This window comes from Meles meles, chromosome 1 (assembly GCF_922984935.1).
Source record: "Meles meles chromosome 1, mMelMel3.1 paternal haplotype, whole genome shotgun sequence".
NCBI lineage: Eukaryota > Metazoa > Chordata > Mammalia > Carnivora > Mustelidae > Meles > Meles meles.
In genome coordinates, this window is record NC_060066.1 from 113,328,311 (window position 1) to 113,349,815 (window position 21,505).

At 41.7% G+C, this 21,505-nt stretch overlaps 1 protein-coding gene and 1 pseudogene across 2 annotated transcripts in view; one reads left to right on the top strand and one right to left on the bottom strand.

Annotated features, from left to right (window-relative positions):
- Positions 1–21,505, top strand: part of WARS2 (tryptophanyl tRNA synthetase 2, mitochondrial) — a 99,718-nt gene that overhangs the window by 28,806 nt on the left and 49,407 nt on the right. The window lies entirely within an intron of this gene.
- LOC123927932 lies at positions 12,042–12,205 on the bottom strand (annotated as a pseudogene).

Here is a 21,505-nt window from a genome sequence, read left to right on the forward strand (position 1 = left end):
TTAAGATGAGGCTAGTAAATTGGAACTCATTCACTGGGAAAAGTTTTTGGTTATCCTTTATTTAAAAAAAAAAATAGCGTGGTCTTCTTTCAGTTTTATTTTACTTACTTGTTTGTTTGTTTTTAGAGATTTTATTTATTTATTTGACAGAGATCACAAGTAGGCAGAGAGGCAGGCAGAAACAGAGAGGGGGAAGCAGGCTCCCCACTAAGCAGAGAGCCCGATGTGGGGCTTGATCCCAGGACCCTGAGATCATGACCTGAGCTGAATGCAGAGGTTTAACCCACTGAGCCACCCCAGGCCTGCTTGTTTTGGTTTTAAAATGGTAAACTAACACTCTGAAGTGATTATTGTCTAACAAAGGGTTGTTGAAATGATCCTGATTCCAAAGCATGTATTTCCCCTCACCTTACCAGTTCACTTTCGGCGTTGGCTGTTTTTGTTTTTTGTTTTGTTTTGTTTTGTTTTTTGTTTTTCATTATTACTGGGGACACTAGTCAGACCAAAGCGTTTTTCTTCCTGTTGCTATTACTGGTTAGGAACTGTCACAGAGGAAGCCCTCATCCCTTGAGCAATGCATTGCTGCAGCCTTTGAGCGGCGGAGGAACTTGGTTTCAAAATATTTTAAGAGGTTGTTTGTCGTGGGGAAGTCATCACACAACATCTGATATTGATTTTGAGATTCTTAACTTACCCTTTTGAAAGATTCAGATTAAAAAAAAAACCATAAACATATTTCTACTTGTTTTTCTTATGAATCTTGTCCCTTAAGTCAACCCAAAACATCCCCGATCCGGCAGTGTTCTGCTGTGTTTCTGCCCCTGCCAGATAGATGTTCTCCTGGGTGCCTGGTGGGGGGCACGCACTGCTCCTCTTCCAGAAAAGGGGAAGTTGCACTTGTTTGTAGGGTAGACACACTCAACCTAAGGACCTAAGGCATATCTAATCAGAAACCCAGCTGGATTTATACTCTGAGCTCTCTGTCTACTTGGGAATCTTCTTCAGTGGTGCATTGTTAAAATAAAATATCAGGACATTATCACATAAAATCCCCTCTAAACCTGAAGATAAGATCGCCTGCATTCTAAGGATGTACCACTTTATAAGGAATTCACAATTTCAGCACATCTTATCCTAAGAGTATTTCATTATAGATTCAACTAAAACTGCAGTATGTTAAGAATTTGGAAAACTGTTGGGATGGTCCTCTCATTGCCTCTCCCTGGCGCTACTGAGTACAGTGGAACTTAATGCCAGACTTGGCGACTCCTGCCTTCTATAAGCTTCATATAGTCAGGGTTCACTTCTACTTCATTCAAATACATGTACTGAACCACCACTCTGTTGCCGCTGGGTATAAAAACATGCTTCTCGTCTGGAGGATTTCACTGGCTGGCAAGGGGAGCAGACTTGTAGGAAAAGTAAATTACATACAACCGTGAGCTACAACCAAGGGAGACCGGAAAATTACAAGCGCTTATAGCGGGCGAGGAACTCGCCTTGCTTTGGAAAGGTGGAGAACACTTCACAATTGTGGTGATATCTGAACTGGGTCTTAAAAGAGAAATTGAAGTGTGTCAGGTGGAGGAAGGCACAGCAGGCAGAGAGAACAGAATGTGCAAAGGCTTAGCGTCTTTAGAAAGAGTAGGGCTTCTCCAGGGCACAGAGAGGCATCTGCAGCTCATAGAATGGAACGGTGGAAGGATAAAGCTGATTAAGTAGACCTGGTCTCACCCACTCAGAGTGCTGGTGGGGTGGGGGCCAGCAAAAAAGGTAAAATTGCTGGAAACAAGAGAGACTTGGCAAAAAAATCCCTTAAGTTTGTTACATAAATCATCTGAGAGGTGACTGGGCAATTTTTTCTACAATACTTTTTCTCTTTTTTAATTCTCATCCAGATTGAAAAGAAAGAAAATCCCTTTCGTGTAAAGCAGCCAATGACATTGCAACAGCATCATTTTTACCAGCAGGGTGGGGGGGGGGGGGCTTCTTCCTGTCTACACAAAACAGCTCCCCGTTCCTCTTGGTACATACATTTCTCACTCTTCTTCCCTATTTGATGGTTCAGGCATGAATATTTGCAGTTACTTTCTCAGTAACTATGATTTTTTGATGGTAGTATCAAAGCAAAAGTCAGTGTTATTTTTCACAAAAATGTCAGGGTTTACCAGTTTTGGCAAGCAGTAATGTTACTCATTGGTACCAAATATTTTATCATGAATAATTCCTCAGAATACAGTAATTGATTATGTAAATAGACGAGAAAACTACACTTTAAAGTATACTTTCAAATCATGTGATTGAAATTATTGAAAATTAGAGTAATAGTCTATTGTTTACACTGATTATTTTACCCAGGAGAATTTGGTCATAGAGGAGAACTATGTCCAACAGAAAAAATTCCCAATTGGAGAGGGGAGAGGAGTCCCAAACACTCAGAAGTAAATTGCATTTCAAATCATTACAGTTTGAGCATGAGTACTGATTTTGTGGTGAAGCTGTTGAAAACTATCATTTTGACTCAAAGCATATTTACAAAAGTAAAATATACCCATATAAAAATATACAGTATGTAAAAATACTTAAAAATATATAAAAAGAAGAGTTAAAAGTTTATTGGAGAACAGTGTTCACTGCAAAAGAGACATGAACAATACTTGTTGGTGAATAAAGGCAGGTTTTTGGAGTTGTTGGAAATGAAGTTAAAATACAAAAGAGAATAATTATTTTGGTTTATACATTTACAACTTGATTACCTTAAGAATGCACAAATTCCAAATGAAATCATAGGACTTGGAAACAAAACCGCATTTTGTTGCACTTAACTGCATTATTGTATAAATGAGATAATGTTTCTTCAGCTTATGCAATAACACATGATGAGACAATTTAATAACAGATTGAAAACAATGTCATCAATTTGTATAAACAATCAGGAAAGGAAAGGCTGTCTTGATTAAAGAAATATTCTTGAATTTAATAGGCATCAGGAGACAACTGACTAAGGAATGGAGAGTTATTTTATACACACACAAGCACAGAGTAAGTACAAATCAGAACCATGATTGGGCCACTAAACTTGAGTAGAAAATTAAACGTGGTGGCAAAGTTTTAGAGGAGGAGCTAAGTACTCAATTGTGTGAAAGTCTCAGGTTTATTGGTGAGTGGAGGAATGAGAACTCTGAAATGCCCCCAGTACCAACACATCTTTGACCCCACACCCTTGCATCTACATACAGATTGCCAATTTTTTCAAACCTTGTTTAAGAGAAGGGACACCTGGCTGGCTCAGTCAGGGGAGCATGTGACTCTGGGTATTGGGGTTGTGAGTTTGAGCCCCACATTAGGTACAGAGATGACTTAATGAAATCTTTCAAAAATAACTTCTTTAAGAGGCTGAAAGCTGGCACATTCAGGAAGCCATGTGGGATGTCAAAAATATGTTGGACTATTTGTTCTCTCCCATTATGGGCTGTCATCAAGGGCTTCCAGAGATTATACATAACAATCTTTCAAACATAAAGAGGGATAGTGAGTTAATGATTGGCCGACACTGACATCCGAATGTGAAAATTTCCCTCCTTTCCTCCATATTTATTTATTCCATTCAAAGCATTTTAAGAATTTTTTTCTAAACAGCTTCAAGGAGAAATCATGGACGTGTTCAGTTTGTCCTTGAAAGTAAAAATAATAGTTCATTGCTTATGATCTAAGAAAATCTGTATCTCAGAACTATTTGGGCTAGGGTAATTACACCAAAAACCAATCTCTTAAGGTTTCAAAGGGGGATAAAAAAGTCTTGCAGCAGAGAAGAGCAGATCATAGCAGCTCAATAGCGCATGTCATGCTCCTTAATCAGATAAACGGTACACCATATTTTTACCAAGGAAAATAGTATGTGCTACGTTTAAATTTGCCTTTTTGGAGTGATTACAGAGTGGTGAGCGTTTCAGAGCTACCGTTCAACTGTAAGAAATAAATGGAGCAGAGCCAACCATGCGCAATAATTGTACAAAATCAATGCAAGTATGATCCTAGAACTTCGGTTTTTCCAGAACAGAGTAAGGGCAACGTCATCTATTTGTTTGTCGTGATCTGTGCAAAAATGTGTCCTGCATCTCAGCACCAGTCCCTGTGCACGCGTTGTGCACAGGTTGTGCAATGGTAAATGCTTGTGTTTTACTCTGCCTTGTCGTCTCTGTCTCCCCTCCCTCCCCCCAGCTGATTACAGATCCTGAAAGACTCACCGTCTCAGTTCAACAGAAATTCATTCTCTCACAGCTCTGGTGTGAAATCAAGGTGTCTGCAGGGCCATGCTCCTTCTGAAGGTCTAGGGAAGGATCCTTCCTTGACTCTTCCAGCTTCTGGGGGATCCCTGCAGTCCTTGGCATTCCTTCACTTGTAGCTACATCCCTCCAGTCTCTGTCTCCCATGTCACATAGGCTTTTCCCTGTTTCTCCTCTTCTTACAAGGACATCAGCCATAGGATTTAGGGCCTACTGTAATCCAGTATGACTTCTTCTTAGTTGACTCTATCGGAAAACATCCATTTCCAAATAAGGTCACATGCTGAAGTTCAGGTGGACATGAGTTTTAGGGAGATATATTCAACCCGTGACACCAAGCAATGGAAATACTATTCATTTAATCTTATCTAGAATAATGTCAATTGTCACTTTTTTTTTTCTTTGCATTTTGGTCTTTAAATTATAAATACTGAAGATTATTCTTGTAGTTTCAGTTGAATGTGATATTGGCTTCTAGTCCCAGGATAATTAGTGAAAAATAACGTGTCATAAAATGTTAAATTTAAACATTAAACCAAAATTTCTCATAGGATTTTTTTCACATGCTTGATTAAGGCTCATTCATGGAGATATGTGCCTCTACCATGTTGATGTAATTTATATGTGTGTAAAGTCCACTTATGCAGGATTTTATACACTAAATTCAGGTGTTTGGTTTTGACTCCGTAGGAAAGGAAAAACCAGTGGAGATTCACTATTTCAAGAAGATATTTCAAGTGGTCAGATCAAAGCTACTGAACAGATGAGATGAGTGGGGTTTAGACCACATTGATGGAGTTGGGGAAGTAAAATTTTATTGGGTAACATCCTGATGACTTAGGAATTGATTAGATGATGATAATAATAATGTAAGGGCCTACTTAGCCAGAGCAGCCCCACCTTGGTAGAACAGCCATTTTGTTGTTTATGCAGTGAACTTAGATTGACCCTGCCCCCCAGAGAAACTCACTTAGAAAGGGGTCTGGGAAACCGGTAAAATATGGTTGACCAATCCCTGATAAAAGAGCCCATATACCAGGATGTGTCAGGTTAGGGAGAGATAACAGAGCCCTGAATGCAAGGACGGGTCATGCCAGGTGGAGACATCCAATCAGTAAAGCACACATACTATCTCCCTGACTACCAAAGAATGTGGGCCCGCCTTTTGGGCGCCTTTTGGGCACCAATTCTGACCAAGGTGATAGGCCAGTTCAAATAGCTACTATAAGGTGAATTGTAATTCAATTGGCCACCCACGTGGGACCTAGCATGGCTGTGCAGCTTTCTCTGTGTGTTACAATCTCATTGGCCACCTGTGTGTGGCCAGGCTCAACCACATGGCCTTTGCTCTATAAAAGTTAGTCTGTAAGTCAGGAAGGGGTCGCCTTCTCTGTAAGAGGTGGCTCCGGCTGGTCGGTTTGGTTCTTGATGCTTGGCGCAAAATAAAGCTTTGCTTTACCTTTGCTTTGTATGGGTCTCGTCCTTTTGTCCACGGACTCTTCAATAATAGCTAAATTTTTCCAGGTTTATTAAGCTATTAATTGACATATAACATTGTATAAGTTGAAGGTGTACAATATGATGATTTGATAGATGTATACACTGGGAAAAGATAACCACAAGGTTAGGTGAGGGGTTACCTGGGTGGCTCAGTTGTTAAACATCTGCCTTCGGCTCAGTTCATGATCCCAGGATCCTGGGATCGAGCCCTGCATTGGGCTTCTTGCTCATTAGGAATCCTGCTTCTCTCTCTCCCACTCCCCCTGCTTGTGTTCCCTTTCTCACTGTCTCTCTCTCTGTCAAATACATAAATAAAATCTTTAAAAAAAATAGGTTAGTTAAGACACCTGTCACCTCACATTAATTATAATTTTTTATATGTGCTGAGAGCATTTAAGATCAATCACAGGTGAATATTTATTGAGCATTTTCTATGTATCAGGTACCATTCTAAGCACTTTTTATGTACCAATTTATTTAATTCTTGCAATAATCCTATGAAGTAGTACTATTAAAATTTTGGTTTCAGATGATGGAGATGAGGCCCAACTTCTGTCAAAGGTCACCTGCCTAGTAGTGGGAGGAGGCAGGATTTTAACCCACAGAATCTGGGGAGCAAAGGGAAGGAATCGGGGGTGACTCTTGAGATTGGGAGTCTGAGGAGAAGGTTGTGTCATTAGCCCATTAGCCGGGACTGAGATGCAGAAACACAGCAGGTCTGGGGCAGAGAGTGAGGAGTGGGGGGTGGGGTAGGGAATTCGAGTGGAAGGTTGAGTCAGTACATTTGATTTTGCATATACTACTAAGCTGGGAGAGCTGTGGGTGGGAAATCCTAATGGATATGTCCAACAGATAGTTATAATAAGTACTCGAAGACTATTCATTAAAAACCAGTCTTTTAAATGGGTTAAAATCCATCTACTTTCTCTTTGAAAACCCTGCTTTAATGTATGCAGTATGCAACTGTAGCAAAAAATAGGGAAAAATCAGTGATCCAGTCTCCCGGCTCCTACGAAGGAAGAGCGCTTTGAACAGGGTGAAAATTCTTTGTGACAGCGTATCCTCCTGTTGTCCTCTTTCCCTTAAGTGGGGAAGGTAAATGACTCTCCTGCCTGGAACTCTGTGGCATTTTTCAGCCAAGCGGAAAGAGGAGAGGCATCGGTGAGCGGTTTGTCCCCACCCGATCAGGAACCAATTTCCTTCCTTACCAACTCCCCCTCACGCTCCCACCCTTTGCTCCAGTATTCCACCGCATGGAAACCCCTTTGCCTTGCTCTAGCCGCGGGGTATTCCAGTTCAAACCCGGCGGTTTCTGGGAACTGCTTTTGTTGAAATCATTAAAGAAAGAAAGGCCTGTGAATTCTGTCTGCGAAGCGCCGCCTGTTTTCTGTGTCATTTCAGTCTCATTAATCAGCGCTGCGGCGAGGTCGACGTTGCACTGTGTATATTACTGTCCTGGCTCGCCAGCTCCTGCGTCTCTGCCCCCAGGCTGACACAGTGGGGAAAAAGAGGGAGGGAAACCATCAATCTTCCCAGTTGCACATGTCAGCAGTGATTCCTAACCCCTTCCTGTTGGCTGTCTCTCTCACCACCTGTGTTTAGAATTAGCATGGAAGCTGTTGCCCAGATGAATAAGAACCACTGTCCCTGTCACCTGCCCTGGTACGGGCCACCACTTCTGAATGAAAACAGGGAGTATATAGGGTAGTTCTCTTTATACAGGGAACAGTGCAGGGGAGAGTCGCACATCCCCTCAGAAGTTCTTGAAAGCCTAAAATTCAAGCAAATTTGGGGCCATACATCTAAAGGTAGCATCGTATATTGGATCAGAGTGGTAAAAGCAAATAGTTTCTTGGCTGCCTCACTGTATTTTCAGAGTCTCCCTCTGAGTATATACAGCTGAGGTTGAATGAGCGAGGTTCAAGTCCACTACTTACTGGCTATACCCCATCCACTGAACCCCATTGTGCCTCAGTTTCTTCATTTGTAAAACAGAGATGATTATCTACCTCATAGGGCATTCTGTGAGGATTAAATGAGATAATACACCCACAGCTCTTGCTGTAGTTCTTTGCACATTATAAGCCCTGAATATATGTTAGCCATTAATTATCATTGTTCAAATAATAAAACTGAGGTTCAGAGAGATTAAATAATGGGTGCAAATCACAGGAGTCACGGAAGGATTTGAACCTGGCACTGCCCCACCCTGCAAACTGAGCCCTTTCTGTTCAACTACATTGTTTCCATCCAGTACGACTTAAAAATAACTCATGTGTGAGCTTTATACATCACTTGACTTTATTTACGTCCTTATTTCCCATCATGTAAAACGAGAATGGTATTAATGGACATTCATTCCTGTTAGGATGAGCCTCTTAGAATTATGTGTTGATTAATATCATCAGACTGTATGCACAAAAACTCTTGAAAACTTGGCTGCAGAAACCGTTCTTGCCCTTCAAAAGTTAAACAATGCAGAAGTATCAAAAAGGAGGTCATTACAACCATCGCCTGGGGTCACAACCGCTATTGTTAAATAGGTTTCCGCCTTCCTTGTCAGAATTCATCCACTTAACAAACGTTTACTAGAACCCTGGTGGGCTAGGCATCTTCTCTGACCGCCAGGGGGCTGCTATTATTCCCGTTTTACCGCTGGGATGGTTCTGAGACTTGCACAAAGAAACACCCCAGTGCACTGCAGAGCTGGTCTTGAACTCAGTGTCTGGCTCCAGAGTTGGGTGCTTCACCCACTCTGTGCGACTCCCAGTTCATACATTCGTATCTCTTCCACAGGATTCCATCTCATAAAAATACAACTGTGACTTACTTACTCTTCCTCCAGCTGATGGACATGTAGTTGCTTGTGGCTCGTTCATTATTAAATCCTGGAGGGAATGCCAGATATCGTTAGGGTCGTGTCTAAGTATTTCTTTAGGACAGATTTCTATTCATTGAATGGTTGGGTCAAAATATATAAACACTTAAAATGTTGACCTCCGTAAATGGCCAGATAACTTATGGAGAGTTTAGTAAAGCGGGGCACTAAGCACTTTACACTAATAAACATATCATAGTCCCCTCCCCCAATCACCCATTTTATAGACACTCAAGGCCATATAAGTAGTAGGGCTAGGACTTTAACCCTGGGCAATGTGGTGCCAGCCTGCTTCTTACCATGGTTAATAACCAAACAAGTGACTGTAGTCCTATTTTACTGCTTGGCCTTATCATTTTTGTAACTTATTCTCAAGTTAAGATAACTCTATGGGTAGACAGAAGCAAATGTGTTTAAAACAACCGTGGGAATTGTGTCAGTCCATAGGTTGGATGAAGAGAAAGGGACCCATGGGTGACTGAAAAGTGAGACTTCTTTCTCTTGGTAGCTGTCAGGATAGCCAAAGAGGTTCTTTTTTGGAAGGGACAATCTTTATGCCAGAGAAATAACCTTAGACATTTTTTATTCTCTATTGGTAGTGTGATACCTTGTAAGAAATTCTCACTCTATCTCTCTCAAAGATTCAGAACACTGCGTTAGTCGTGGAGTTAGTTCCTACGCTGGGTCTAAGAATTTCTGGCATTTCCACTTCATGTAGCCAAAACCACCTGTGTGTTGTCCAGGTTTAGGTCAGCTGAGTCACCATAAGACCTACCAACAGTGCTTGAGTGTTGAGTTCAGGCTTTCTCATAGGGATCAGAAGGAGTCAGAGTTTTCCCAGCAGGAGAATGGGTAGAAAAGAGCATCCTAGGCAGAAATCATTTTGTCTCCTATCCGTTACAAATCTGATGTCAACACCTTAGTGGTATTATTTTCTCCGTAAAGTCCAGGTTGCCTATATTTCCTGAATCTCTGAGCCATGTGGGTTTATGGACCCGGACATTGCCAGGTCAGTCTACCTAGGCATCAAAGATGGTGCACTTACTTGTTACAGGAGTCTTTTCTCACCAACATAGAGACTCTAATCACACTGTCATGCTTTGCGAGTCTTCCTGGCTACAAAATGTGAGATCAGGACTGCCTGATGCCCAAATGGCCTCTGACCATGAATTAATATGTAACCATCTCAGGGGTTTTATTACCTTGAAATGTAAATTATAAGCAAATGAACTTACTTTTAACATTTTTATGGTCTGTGTGTGTGTGTTTCCCAGCAGGTTGGCAGCTTTAGAGAATAATTATGTAGTCACTGGCTCTGAACAGTGTTTTTTTCAATCTTGGCCACACAGTAGAATCACCTGGGAAGCTTTTAAACCTCCCAGTGCTCACACCAAATCCCAAACTGATTAAGTGCAAATCTGGATGGGACTAGGCATCGGTATTTTCTTTCTTTTCTTTTTTTTTTTTTTTTTTAAGATTCTATTTATTTATTTGACAGAGAAAGAGGGATCTCAAGTAGGCAGAGAGGCAGGCAGAGAGAGAGAGAGGAAGAAGCAGGCTCCCCACCAAGCAGAGAGCCCGATATGGAGCTCGATCATGGGACCCTGAGATCATGACCTGAGCCAAAGGCAGAGCTTGATCCACTGAGCCACCCAAGCGCCCCGGCATCGGTATTTTCTAAAGCTCCCTGGTGATGACTGTGAGGCCAAGATTGGGAATTGCTGTCTGAGAAGGTACCTTCTTTCTCTTCTTCTTCCCACCCCTCATCGATAGCGTTTTCATCTGTACTTCATTTTATGCAGTTGGAGTGAATTTTAAAACTTGATACTGGTGCCCCCAAATCCCTCTCAAAGTGAAACAATCACCAGAATCACTTGGAAGGCTATCGAAGCCCAGATCATGTAACTCTTCTTTCTTCCGGGATAAGCCTACTCTTAGTATTTCTGAGTTAGGAGGTCTGGGTGGGGACCCATTTATGGTGGGTTTGCATTTATGACAAGTTCCGTATTCTGATGATGTTACCAGGACCGGGGAACACCTGGTAACAACATCTGCTCCAGTGCCTGCCTTCCACCTTCCCTCTGCTCTACTCTTTCCCAGCAGTGGCCAGGGCACCTGCGTCGAGGGCAGCCCACACTGTCAATATCCACCTGAGGAAATGGATGCTTGAGCAAGCCTTAGCATCCTGCCCCACCTCCAAGTCGTCATGCAATCTAATCTTTAAAGTCTACTCATGCAAATGCAACCTCCCCCTTATTCCAAATCACCCGTCTTAAGCCCCTTGTACATCAAAATCGGACACACCACTGGGTAGGGTTTTTGGTGTTGCTAAGTGGGACTTGGATTTCACTTTCCCACAGAAACAATTTTATGAATGGTCTTTAGGTAGAGTTGAAGTCGGGGACACTGTGGGCTCAATGAGGCTTCAGTGGACTGCCTTCCAGAAACTTAACAAGCATTTGAAGAATTGAGTTTTCTGAATTTCAGAAAACCAGTTTTCAAACGAACTCTTAGAACATAACTTGTTTAGGAACTAACTAAAACCAGAACATTTGGTTCATTTTGTTCATAGTTATTTTGCTCTTTACATTTTGGAGCCAAAGTTGGGTGGGGAAGACTTATCATTCATTCCACAAACATTTATTAGGTGCTCACAATGTACTTGGCACTGCTGTATATGGGCATATAAAGATGAAAAAGACAGCCCCTGCCCCAGAGCAGCTCATATTCTAGGTGAGAAAATATTTTCTAAGCAAATAAGAAAATATTTACCAAATTGCCAGTGTAATGTGTGCAATAATGAAGAATGAATGAAGGAGGGATCTGTTCTGCCCTGGGGATGAGGGGAGACAGAGAATGGGAGGGGGCAGGAGGAGAGAGAGAGAGAGGAAGAAAATGGGGGAGGCAGGTAGGAGTACTGACTGTGTGTGCGTGCACGCGCGCGCATGTGTGTGTGTGTGAGAGAGAGAGAGAGAGAGAGGGAGAAGACAAGACATGTTTAAGAGATTTAGAATCAGGGAGAGATTGTTAGACCTTGAAGACCCAGGAGATTTGCCCAGGAGAGAAGGGGGTGAAGGGCATCAGGAACAGTCTGAATGAACACTGCAGGGAATGAGCTCTGCAGGACTGGCAAGTAACGAGGTCAGCTCCTCATATAGGATGATGGAGGATGACTGGGAAAGGCATTCCTAGCCACACAAAGTTTAAACCTTAACTGAGAAGAAGAAAGGAGAAGACTGCATTGTTATCTCAGACCTTCTTTTTATTTATTTTTTTGAACATTTTTTTTATTTATTTGAGAGAGAGAGAATGAGAGAGACAGAGCATGAGAAGGGGGTGGGTCAGAGGGAGAAGCAGACTCCCCATGGAGCTGGGAGCCTGATGTGGGACTCGATCCCAGGATTCCAGGATCATGACCTGAGCTGAAGGCAGTCGCCCAACCAACTGAGCCACCCAGGTGCCCTCAGACCTTCTTTTTAATTAGCAATAATCGCGCCTCAGATAAACCTCATTGGCTACGATACTGCCACTGTGCAAAGCTCAGACCTTCTTTTTAAAAGAACTTTCTTCTGCTGTATGTTTCCCACTACCCTGAGGAAGACAACCTCTTATTTTCAACAAAATGTTAATACTTAGAAAATGTCTTGAATCCAGCGGTATTCAAAGCTGTGCTCTGGGAAGTGCCCTCAGAGACTGGCTGGGTGAGGGCAGAAGAGCAGACAGGGCCACCCTCCCCCACCCTCCTGTTAGTCACCTGCCTTACACAGCTTTTCTTTGGGCTGCTTTACGTGATAGGCACATCTAGGGAGAATAGTCCATTTGAGGAACGCCTGTCTGGCTCGGTGGGTTGAGCACCTGCCTTCAGCTCAGGTCATGATCCCAGGGTCCTGGGATTGAGTCCCTGGTTAGGCTTCCTGCTGGGGTGGGGGGGGGGGTTGTGGAATCTACTTCTCCCTCTGACCTTCCCCCCTCATACTTTATCTCTCTCTGTCTTCCACACATACACATAAGTAAATAAAATCTTTTCAAAAAAGACTATTACATTTGGATAAGGGTACATAAATAAAAAAGAAAGGCTTTAAAATCACCGTAATCTAGTCCTCACACATTTCCTAACAGTCTGAGGACTCTGGTGTGGGTAGCTAGATCTCTCCAGTGAGAGCAAAAAGATTATGTTCTTGGACAATCAGCTGCAGATGGGACATCAGGCAGGCACTGATGTGGCTGGGTGACCAGTGACAGCACTTAGGAGGTAAGCCTTGAGTTGGGCGCAAGAGGTAATGAGAAACTCATCTCTCCCCAGGATGATCTCATACTTTAAAATCAACATTTGCATTTTCTTATGAGGGAAAACTGATCTTTTCTTAAGCATTTCAGATTATTCTTTACACTTTTAAAGATTTTGTACTTTTTGATCTCTTGCCTGGGTTTCTTGCTCCATTCAACATAAAAATACAATATGTGGTAGTGGTTAGGATGTTTATGTAAAAAAAAAAAAATTTTTTTTTGTTTATGTCAAAAATTTGACCCTCGCTACTTTGGGTTTTTTTTTGTTTTGTTTTTTGTTTTTTGTTTTGTTTTGATTTGGTTTAGCAAGTGGTGTTATCATTAGGAATTTAAAATATTTCCTACCACATATAACATCTGTCATCTTCAGATAATATTTAATTTCTTTTTAATCACCTTTCCAATAAAAACTTAAGGGACTGGCCAGTTTATCCTGAACCTACATATAACTTTTGCATTTAAATATAGCTTAGCCGCCCTGAGGTGACAAGGCAATCTTTCCTGCAAGCCGAAGTCCCCAGACTTTATATTTTATTATCTCTGTCTGATGGAGAGACATTTGTTGAGCTGCCATTTAACGTGTAGGAAAAAAAACAAAGAAGACCTGGAGAATATAAGCCCAGAGAGATGTTGAGGTACAAAGGAAATAGCTACAGAAGAAAAGAACATGGTCAGTGTCCAAACCTGGGGAAGAGCGTTCTGTGGTCTATAGCAGAGCTCTGGGGTTCTGGATTCAGGTCCTAGCTGTACTGCCAGCTGTGTATCCTTGGCCTTTTGGTAAACAGTCTCTGGGATGCTCTTTGACCTTCTGAGAAGCCTGTGGGGGGAGGGGAGGTGTTGGTGGGCTGAGGGCACTTAAAGGCCAGGCCAACCTCTAGGAGAACAAGTTCTAAAGGGGCCGCAGCCCAGTGTGAAGGAAGGGAGCGAGCTGGAGTTAGCAGCAAGAGCTCAGCTCTGGGGTTGACCCCCTGCCTGTGATTTCCCCGGGCAGTGTCCTTCCGTAGAAGGTAAGGCCAGAGTGTTTCTGACTGCCGCAGTCCATGACAAGAAGGAAATACACGTGCATGAGCCTTCCTTCCATGACAGGGTCGGAGGACCACGCAGAGCCCACAGGACAAATAGACACATTCCTGAAATGTGGAAGAGGCTTAAATAAGTCTGCAGGCAACTTTATAAAAGTCAAGTTTATTCCTTTTCAACTCTTGCACAGCCTAACAATATATATTAAGTGTTTTTTATCTGTTCCCTTAAGGGGCTCACAGATGACTGGGCTCATCACTTCTTCCTAATTTTTTTCTCTTTAAAATAATTTTCCCCTTCGGGGGCGCCTGGGTGGCTCAGTGGGTTAAAGCCTCTGCCTTTGGCTCAGGTCATGATCCCAGGGTCCTGGGATCGAGCCCCACATCCGGCTCTCTGCTCCACGGGGAGCCTGCTTCCTCCTCTCTCTCTGCCTGCCTCTCTGCCTACTTGTGATATCTGTCTGTCAAATAAATAAATAAAATCTTTATAAAAATAATTTTCCCCTTCAGTTTTAATTGTCAGCTTACATATTGCCTCTTGGGGGGGGGGGGAGTTAGAAGACCTACTTTCTCTTATACTGAATTAATATTTACCGATTCCCAGGTCTGAGCATCTGGTTTCATTTCTAAGCAGAAATGAACCCATTTTTCTTGGTGCTGAGTCAGCATTTTCTCCCCAGAACCCAGAGCTCTCCATACTTTCTGGAAGACAAGAGCTGACTGTGGTGGAACAATGCTGAGCCATGGCCAAAGAAAGCTTCAGAGAAAGCACCTGGCTCCTCCCAGCCAGGGCTGAGGTGCTGTTTTTTTATACTGAGTCTGTTTCAGCTCTTAAATCACTAACTGGTAGGAAAGGCACTTTCAAAACAACAGCAGCAACATCAAACACTGAGATGCTGAAGGAGCCTAGGATCGAAATAGTAGGGTGACAGACATGATAGAATTGGGAAACACTGACAGACAGCTAAGGAGCGAGAATCTGAAGATGTATCTTTATTTATATACAATTAGAAGAATAAATAGCCAAAAAATAAAATAAAATAAAAGCAGAATACATAGAATTACAAAAAGAGATTTTCAGCCCAATTAGTTAATAATGTTGGTTTTTGGTTTTTAGGTTTTGTTTTTTTGTGTTTCTTTTCTTTCTTTCTTTCTTTTTTTTTTTAATCGTACTCTGTGAGAACATGCCCTTTATGGAACCAATTAGACACAGTGGTTGTTCAGCCAAGGCTTTGGGGCACTTTTGACTGTAGTTACAACAGGTGAGCTGAGTGCCCAGTTGGTGTTACATCTGGTTACAGGCAGGCTTGGTAATAAGAGTCTTGAAATTTGTACTTGAAACCTTTGGTTTCTGACACCATACCCAAGCTGAAAGTGTTTCAAAGCTAGTAGGCAGCCTCCTTTTGATGTATTTTATTCACTTGGAATTAAAAGCAGAAGCTCTTTCTAGCTAATCACGAAAACCATCTCATGCTAGAATTAGCAGCTTCCGATTTTTCACTTGCTTTTGGGTGCAGTAATTAAAAGGAACGTAATTGTGAATTTTGGATCTGCTTCCTACCTTAAGACAGGACTGGTGTTACTACCGTGGTCGGTTGTCAGATGGCTAAGCGTGTTCTCCCTTTGATTTGAACCCCCACCCTCTCTTCTGGAATTGATCAAATCCCCGGGGCTGATGTGGCTCCTTGGTAATGCTGTTTCTGTTACAAAACGAGCCAATGAATATACTGACCGAAGTGGCATTTGTTCAGGAAGTAGCACCTGAAATACAACCGGGGCCCCGTTTTGTAAAATGCTCCTTTTTTTTTTTAAATCCCCCGCACTGTGATGGGACTGTAGGCTGACACTCCAGACGTCCCCATCAGTGAGGGCCAGTGGGCTCGTCCTGTAGCTGTTTTCTTTGTGGCTTGCCTCCTGTCCCCTGGGAAGCCCACGCGCCTCTCATTTTCATTCTTTTCCAGCCCTAGCGCTTTTGAACACAGAACCCCCGTCCTCCCACCACCCAAACTCCACATTCCAGCCCCGTGATTTCACGGCACCGGGCAGAGCCCTCCTGCCATGCCGGCGGGCTGCCTGCTGACTCCTGCCGGGGGACCAGATGGGAACATAAACTCACCGCCGAAGAGCAGGATGCTCGCGGTATATTTTTAAGACCAGGAATCCAGCTCTCGTTGAGGGGCTGTATTTTTTTAATAGCTCCTTGAAAATGGAACAAACAATTCGCTCTTATTTCTTGATAACATCATTCCCTCTGCATGGATGTATAGAATCACAGAAACTGGAGAGTGGAAAAGATATATTAGATCATGTCTAGGCCGTTCCCAGTGGTTACTGTTCTTTTTTTTTTTTTTTCTTTCCCCACACTCTGTCCTATGTCGTGCTTTTCTCTTTTAGTTTTCTCAAGAATTAGTTTTTTTGGTTTCTCCTGGGGAATAATTCCTTAGTTTGACCATGGAGGAATGTATGTGCAAATATCTGTAGTCTTTTTTTTTTTTTTCCCCAACTTGGTATTCCTACTCTTCATAACCCTTTACATTAGCATAAATAGCCCCTCTTCATCCTAAGTCAAGTATTTCTGGATGGTATATTTTTTTCCTCTTCCATTTATTAAGTGCAGAGCTTGTTTTTCTGCTTTGCGTTCTCTCTTCATCAATCAGTCCCTAAAGCCCATTAATCATTTTTTTACCTCACTGAAAGCTCCTTTGCTTATTCCCATATCAGGAACCCAGGGCTGATTGAGGTCCCAAGGTACTGAAGAAGCCTCACTGATATGTGCTTATTCTATCCTCTCTCTGTTTCTCTCTCATCCCTGACCCCCAGCTTCACTTCAGAACCTCAAACTGTTTCTACAAAAATATTTCTAAATTATGATTTGGGGAATTAGTCATATTAGTCATCTCAAGGCCGTGTGTGTGTGTGCTCGTGTGCATGTGGTTTTCCAGTGGTAAGATTATATTTGTTCTCAGTTCCTTAAAAGATATTTTTCATATCCTTGGAGCCACATGTCTTTCAGGTCTCCTGAGTGCTTGGATCGAGTATAATAATGATGCATCAGTAGAATGTAGCATTTTATCTTAGAGCTGTCATTTCAGAAATAGAGAGGAAAATAAGCAGATATGGGGAAAACAGGCTGTTATTTGTAGGATTTAGAATTCTTGGGGAAGGGGAAGGGCAAAACTTAAATAGCCTTGGCCCACACATATCTAAAGAAGATTAGCTCTTAAAAGCTAGTGTTAGGAATATATACGTTTTATTATGTTCCCTTTCTTTTTTCTTTTCTGTATCTCAATTATATGGAAGTATAATTGACAAATGAAATTGTAAGATAGACTTATTTTGCTTAGCATAATATCCTCTAGTTCCAACTACATCATTGCAAATGGCAAGATTTCTTTTTTTTGTTTTTTTTTTTATTATGTTATGTTAGTCACCATACAGTAGTACATCATTAGTTTTTGATGTATTGTTCCATGATTCATTGTTTGTGGATAACACCCAGTGCTCCATGCAATACATGCCCTCCTTAATACCCACCCCCGTGTTAACCCATCCCCTCACCCCCTCCCCACCCCCAGTTTGTTTCTCAGAGTCCATAGTTTCTCATGATTTCATTTTTTTTTAAAGATTATATTTATTTATTCATGAGAGACAGAGAGAGGGAGGCAGAGGGAGAGGGAGAAGCAGGCTTCCCACTGAGCAAAGAGCCTAATACAGGGCTCCATTCCAGGACCCTGGGATCATGACCTGAACCAAAGGCAGATGCTTAACCAACCGAGTGGCCCAGGTGCTCTGCAAGATTTCATTTGTTTCAGTGGCTTTTATTAAATGATCTCACTCATATGTGGAATTTAAGAAGCAAAGCAGAGGATCATAAGGGAAGGAAGAAGAAAATAAAACAAGAGGAAATCAGAGAGGGAGATAAACCAAAAGAGACTATTAATCATAGGAAACAGTGTTGCTGGAGGGTAGAGGGGGTGGGAGGATGGGGTAACCGAGTGATAGACATTAAGGAGGGCATGTGATGTAATGAGCACTGGGTATTATATAAGACTGATGAATTACTGACCTCTAAGTCTGAAACCAATAATATATGTTAATCAATTGAATTTAAATTAAAAAAGAAAAAAGGAAATTGTAAGATATTTAAAGTGTACATCCCAGTGATTTTGATATACATATGGCTTATGAAAGGACTTCTTCCCCCTGGATAATTAACACACCATCGCCTTACCTGTTTATCTTCATTTAGTTATTTTGGTGAGAATATTAAAGTTCTACTGTCTTAGCAAATTCCACTTACACAATACAGTATTATCAACTATAGTCCCCATGCTTTACCCTAGATCCTCATATGCTATATGGTTTCCTGGACTGGGGGTCCAAATATTATAAAAGTACCCTAAGCAATCTATAGAGTCAACGCAATCTCAGTCAAAAACCCTAACAGTTTTTTGTCCTTTTTTTCCCTCTTGGAACTTGATAAGGTGATTCTAAAACACGTAGGGAAGGGATGCCTAAGTAGCTCAGTCAATTAAGTGTCTGCCTTCAGCTCAGGTCATGATCCCAGGTTCTTGGGATCGAGCCCTGCATCGGGCTCTCTGCTCAGCAGGGACCCTGCTTCTCCCTCTCTCTCTCTGCCTGCCACTCCCCCTGCTTGTGCTCTCCTTCTCTCTCTCTGGCAAATAAATAAATAAGTAAAATGTTTTTTAAAAATATATAGGGAAGTATAAAGAGCCAAGGATGGGTAAGCTAATTCCTCTTTTTTTTTTTTTTTAAGATTTTGTTTATTTATTTGTCAGAGAGAGAGAGAGGGAAAGAGCAAGCACAAGCAGGCAGAGAGGCAGGCAGAGTCAGAGAGAGAAGCAGGCTCCCTGCTAAGCAGGGAGCCTGATGCAGGACTCGATCCCAGGACCCCAGGATCATGACCTGAGCCGATGGCAGCAGCTCAACCAACAAGCCACCCAGGCATCCCATGGTTAAGCTAATTCTTGAAGACGAAAGTAAAAAGACATGCTTCACTACATCCCAAGACTTACTAAAAAGGCACTGTGGTACTGATAAGAGATAGACACACAGACCGATGGGAAAGAAAGAATAGAAACACAAGATACAGACACAAGCGTAAAGAGATGCTTGATTTATGACAGAAGTGACATTTCAGCATAATGGTCAAAGCCAACCTTTTCCAGTGGTACTGGAACAGTCGACAGCTCCATATGGGGGGAAAGAAAGAAAAGGAATTGGATGCTTACCTTACACCATATGCAGAAAACTCCAAATGGATACAGACTTAAATGTGAAAGATAAAACTTTAAAGCATACTCACACATGTATATACATATGCTTTATATATGTATGTATGTATAAACACTCTTGTCTTCATGACCTCAATGTATTGAAAGATTTCTTGTATGTCATAAGAGTCTGTAGTCAAAAATTATATATTTGGTAAAATTAAGCATATCTCTTCATCAAAAGATAACATAAAGAAGACAAATAGCGGGGTGCCTGGGTGGCTCAGTGGGTTAAGCCTGTGGCTTCAGCTCGAGTCATGATCCCAGGGTCCTGGGATCGAGCCCCACATCAGGCTCTCTGCTCAGCAGGGAGCCTGCTTCCCTCTCTCTCTCTGCCTGCATCTGCCTACTTGTGGTCTCTGTCTGTCAAATAAATAAATAAAATCTTTAAAAAAAAAAAAAGGAAGAAGAAGACAAATAGCTATGCAATGAGAGACTATATGGGCTGTAATTGATAAAATATTAGTATCCGGGATATATAAAAATACCCAAATCAGGGGGTGCCTGTGTGGCTCAGTGGGTTAAAGCCTCTGCCTTCGGCTCAGGTCACCATCCCAGAGTCCTGGGATGGAGCCCCGCATCGGTCTCTCTGCTCAGCAGGGAGCCTGTTTCCCTTCCTTTCTCTCTGCCTGCCTCTCTGCCTACTTGTGATCTCTATCAAATAAATAAATAAAATCTTAAAAAAAAATACCCAAATCAGTAAAAAGACAATCCAATCTGAAAAATAGGCAAAATAACTTCAGTAGACTTTTCCACGGAAGAGGGAATAAAAATGGCCAGTAACCCTAAGAGTTCTCAACTCTTTAATAATCCAAGAAATGCAATTAAACACTCATGAGGTTCTACCTTGTATCCACCATATTAGCTCAAAATAAAAATACTGGCAGTGTTGATATGGATGAGGAGCAACGACACTGATAGTAGAAATTGCAAAATGTTACCTCCTTGGGAGGAGTTTAGCTTAATGTAGTACGCTTGAAGATACATAGCGCATACCTTAGGACCCAGCAATTAGGTATCTGCACTAGAGAAAGTTGGCGCACAGAACACAAAGATACATGTATAAGAATGTTCTTCTCCCCTCCACCCCACGCCATAAGTTATTTTTTGGAAATTGGCAAGTGTATAGGAAAGTTGCAAAATTAATACAAGAAATGCCATAAAGCCTTACTGGATAGTTGTTAGTGGAAAGAACATATATGGGCTTTGAAGTAAGTGATACCTGGCCTGATACCCCAACCTCACCCCTTACTAGTGTGTGACCATGGGCAATCTCTAAAGATCGGCAAGCCTCAGTTATCTCATCTGTAAATTGGAGGCAATAAAATGCCTGCCATTTTGGGTACTGTAACGACTAAACACATTGATGTATAGCAAGCCCTGAGCATAAATGGCCACAACATAGTTGTCAGCAAATTATGGCTGCCATTATTAATATTTTGTTGCTATTGTTAAGAATGATAATGACTTATTTTATTCCTTCAGAACCTCTTAATGATAGCACATTTACTGATATATATTCATTTCTCATGTTTCACTACAGGATGCAAAATGACTCAAGAGAAAAAAAAACATTTTTTCGTCCTGTATTACCTTTTGCCTTCTCATTTTCCAACTATAACTTCAATATTAGAAAGTACAAACCAGTAGGAAAACATGCCCTTAACAAAATGTTTTTATGATTTAAAAAAAGCATACAGAATTAAAAACTCCCTTTGAAGAATGAAAGAATGATTTAACAAAAGCAAAAGGAAACTGAAGCACAAAAATGTTAAGTAACTTGATCAGGAAGCAATATTAGAAATAGTGTGCAGGTTTTCTAATTTCTAGCCCAAGAGCCTGCACACTAAGTTGTAATATCAGCAGTGATTTCTAAAGAAAACTGAATTAAGTAAATAGCAGTAGCCTTCAGCCCTAATGCTGTTGACTTCCTTACCTTAACTACAAAATGAGTGAAATCACATGTAAAGCCCTCAAGGCCCCTTTAATCTCCAGTGAAATTTGATTCTGGGTCTGAAGTCTTTGTTAGTGACCCCCAGACCCACAGTCATCTTTTCCTCTTGGGAATGCCTTCTGCACCCCACTATTTATGTCAGTGAACTGATTTTGATCATGTTGCCACACTGTACTGTTACGTATCTCTTTGTAAACCTATCCTCTATCTCCAGTTAGATTGCATTGCTTGGGGTTACAGACTTTCTCATGTGCCTTTTATGTTTCTGAGTGAAAAAAAAATCCGGA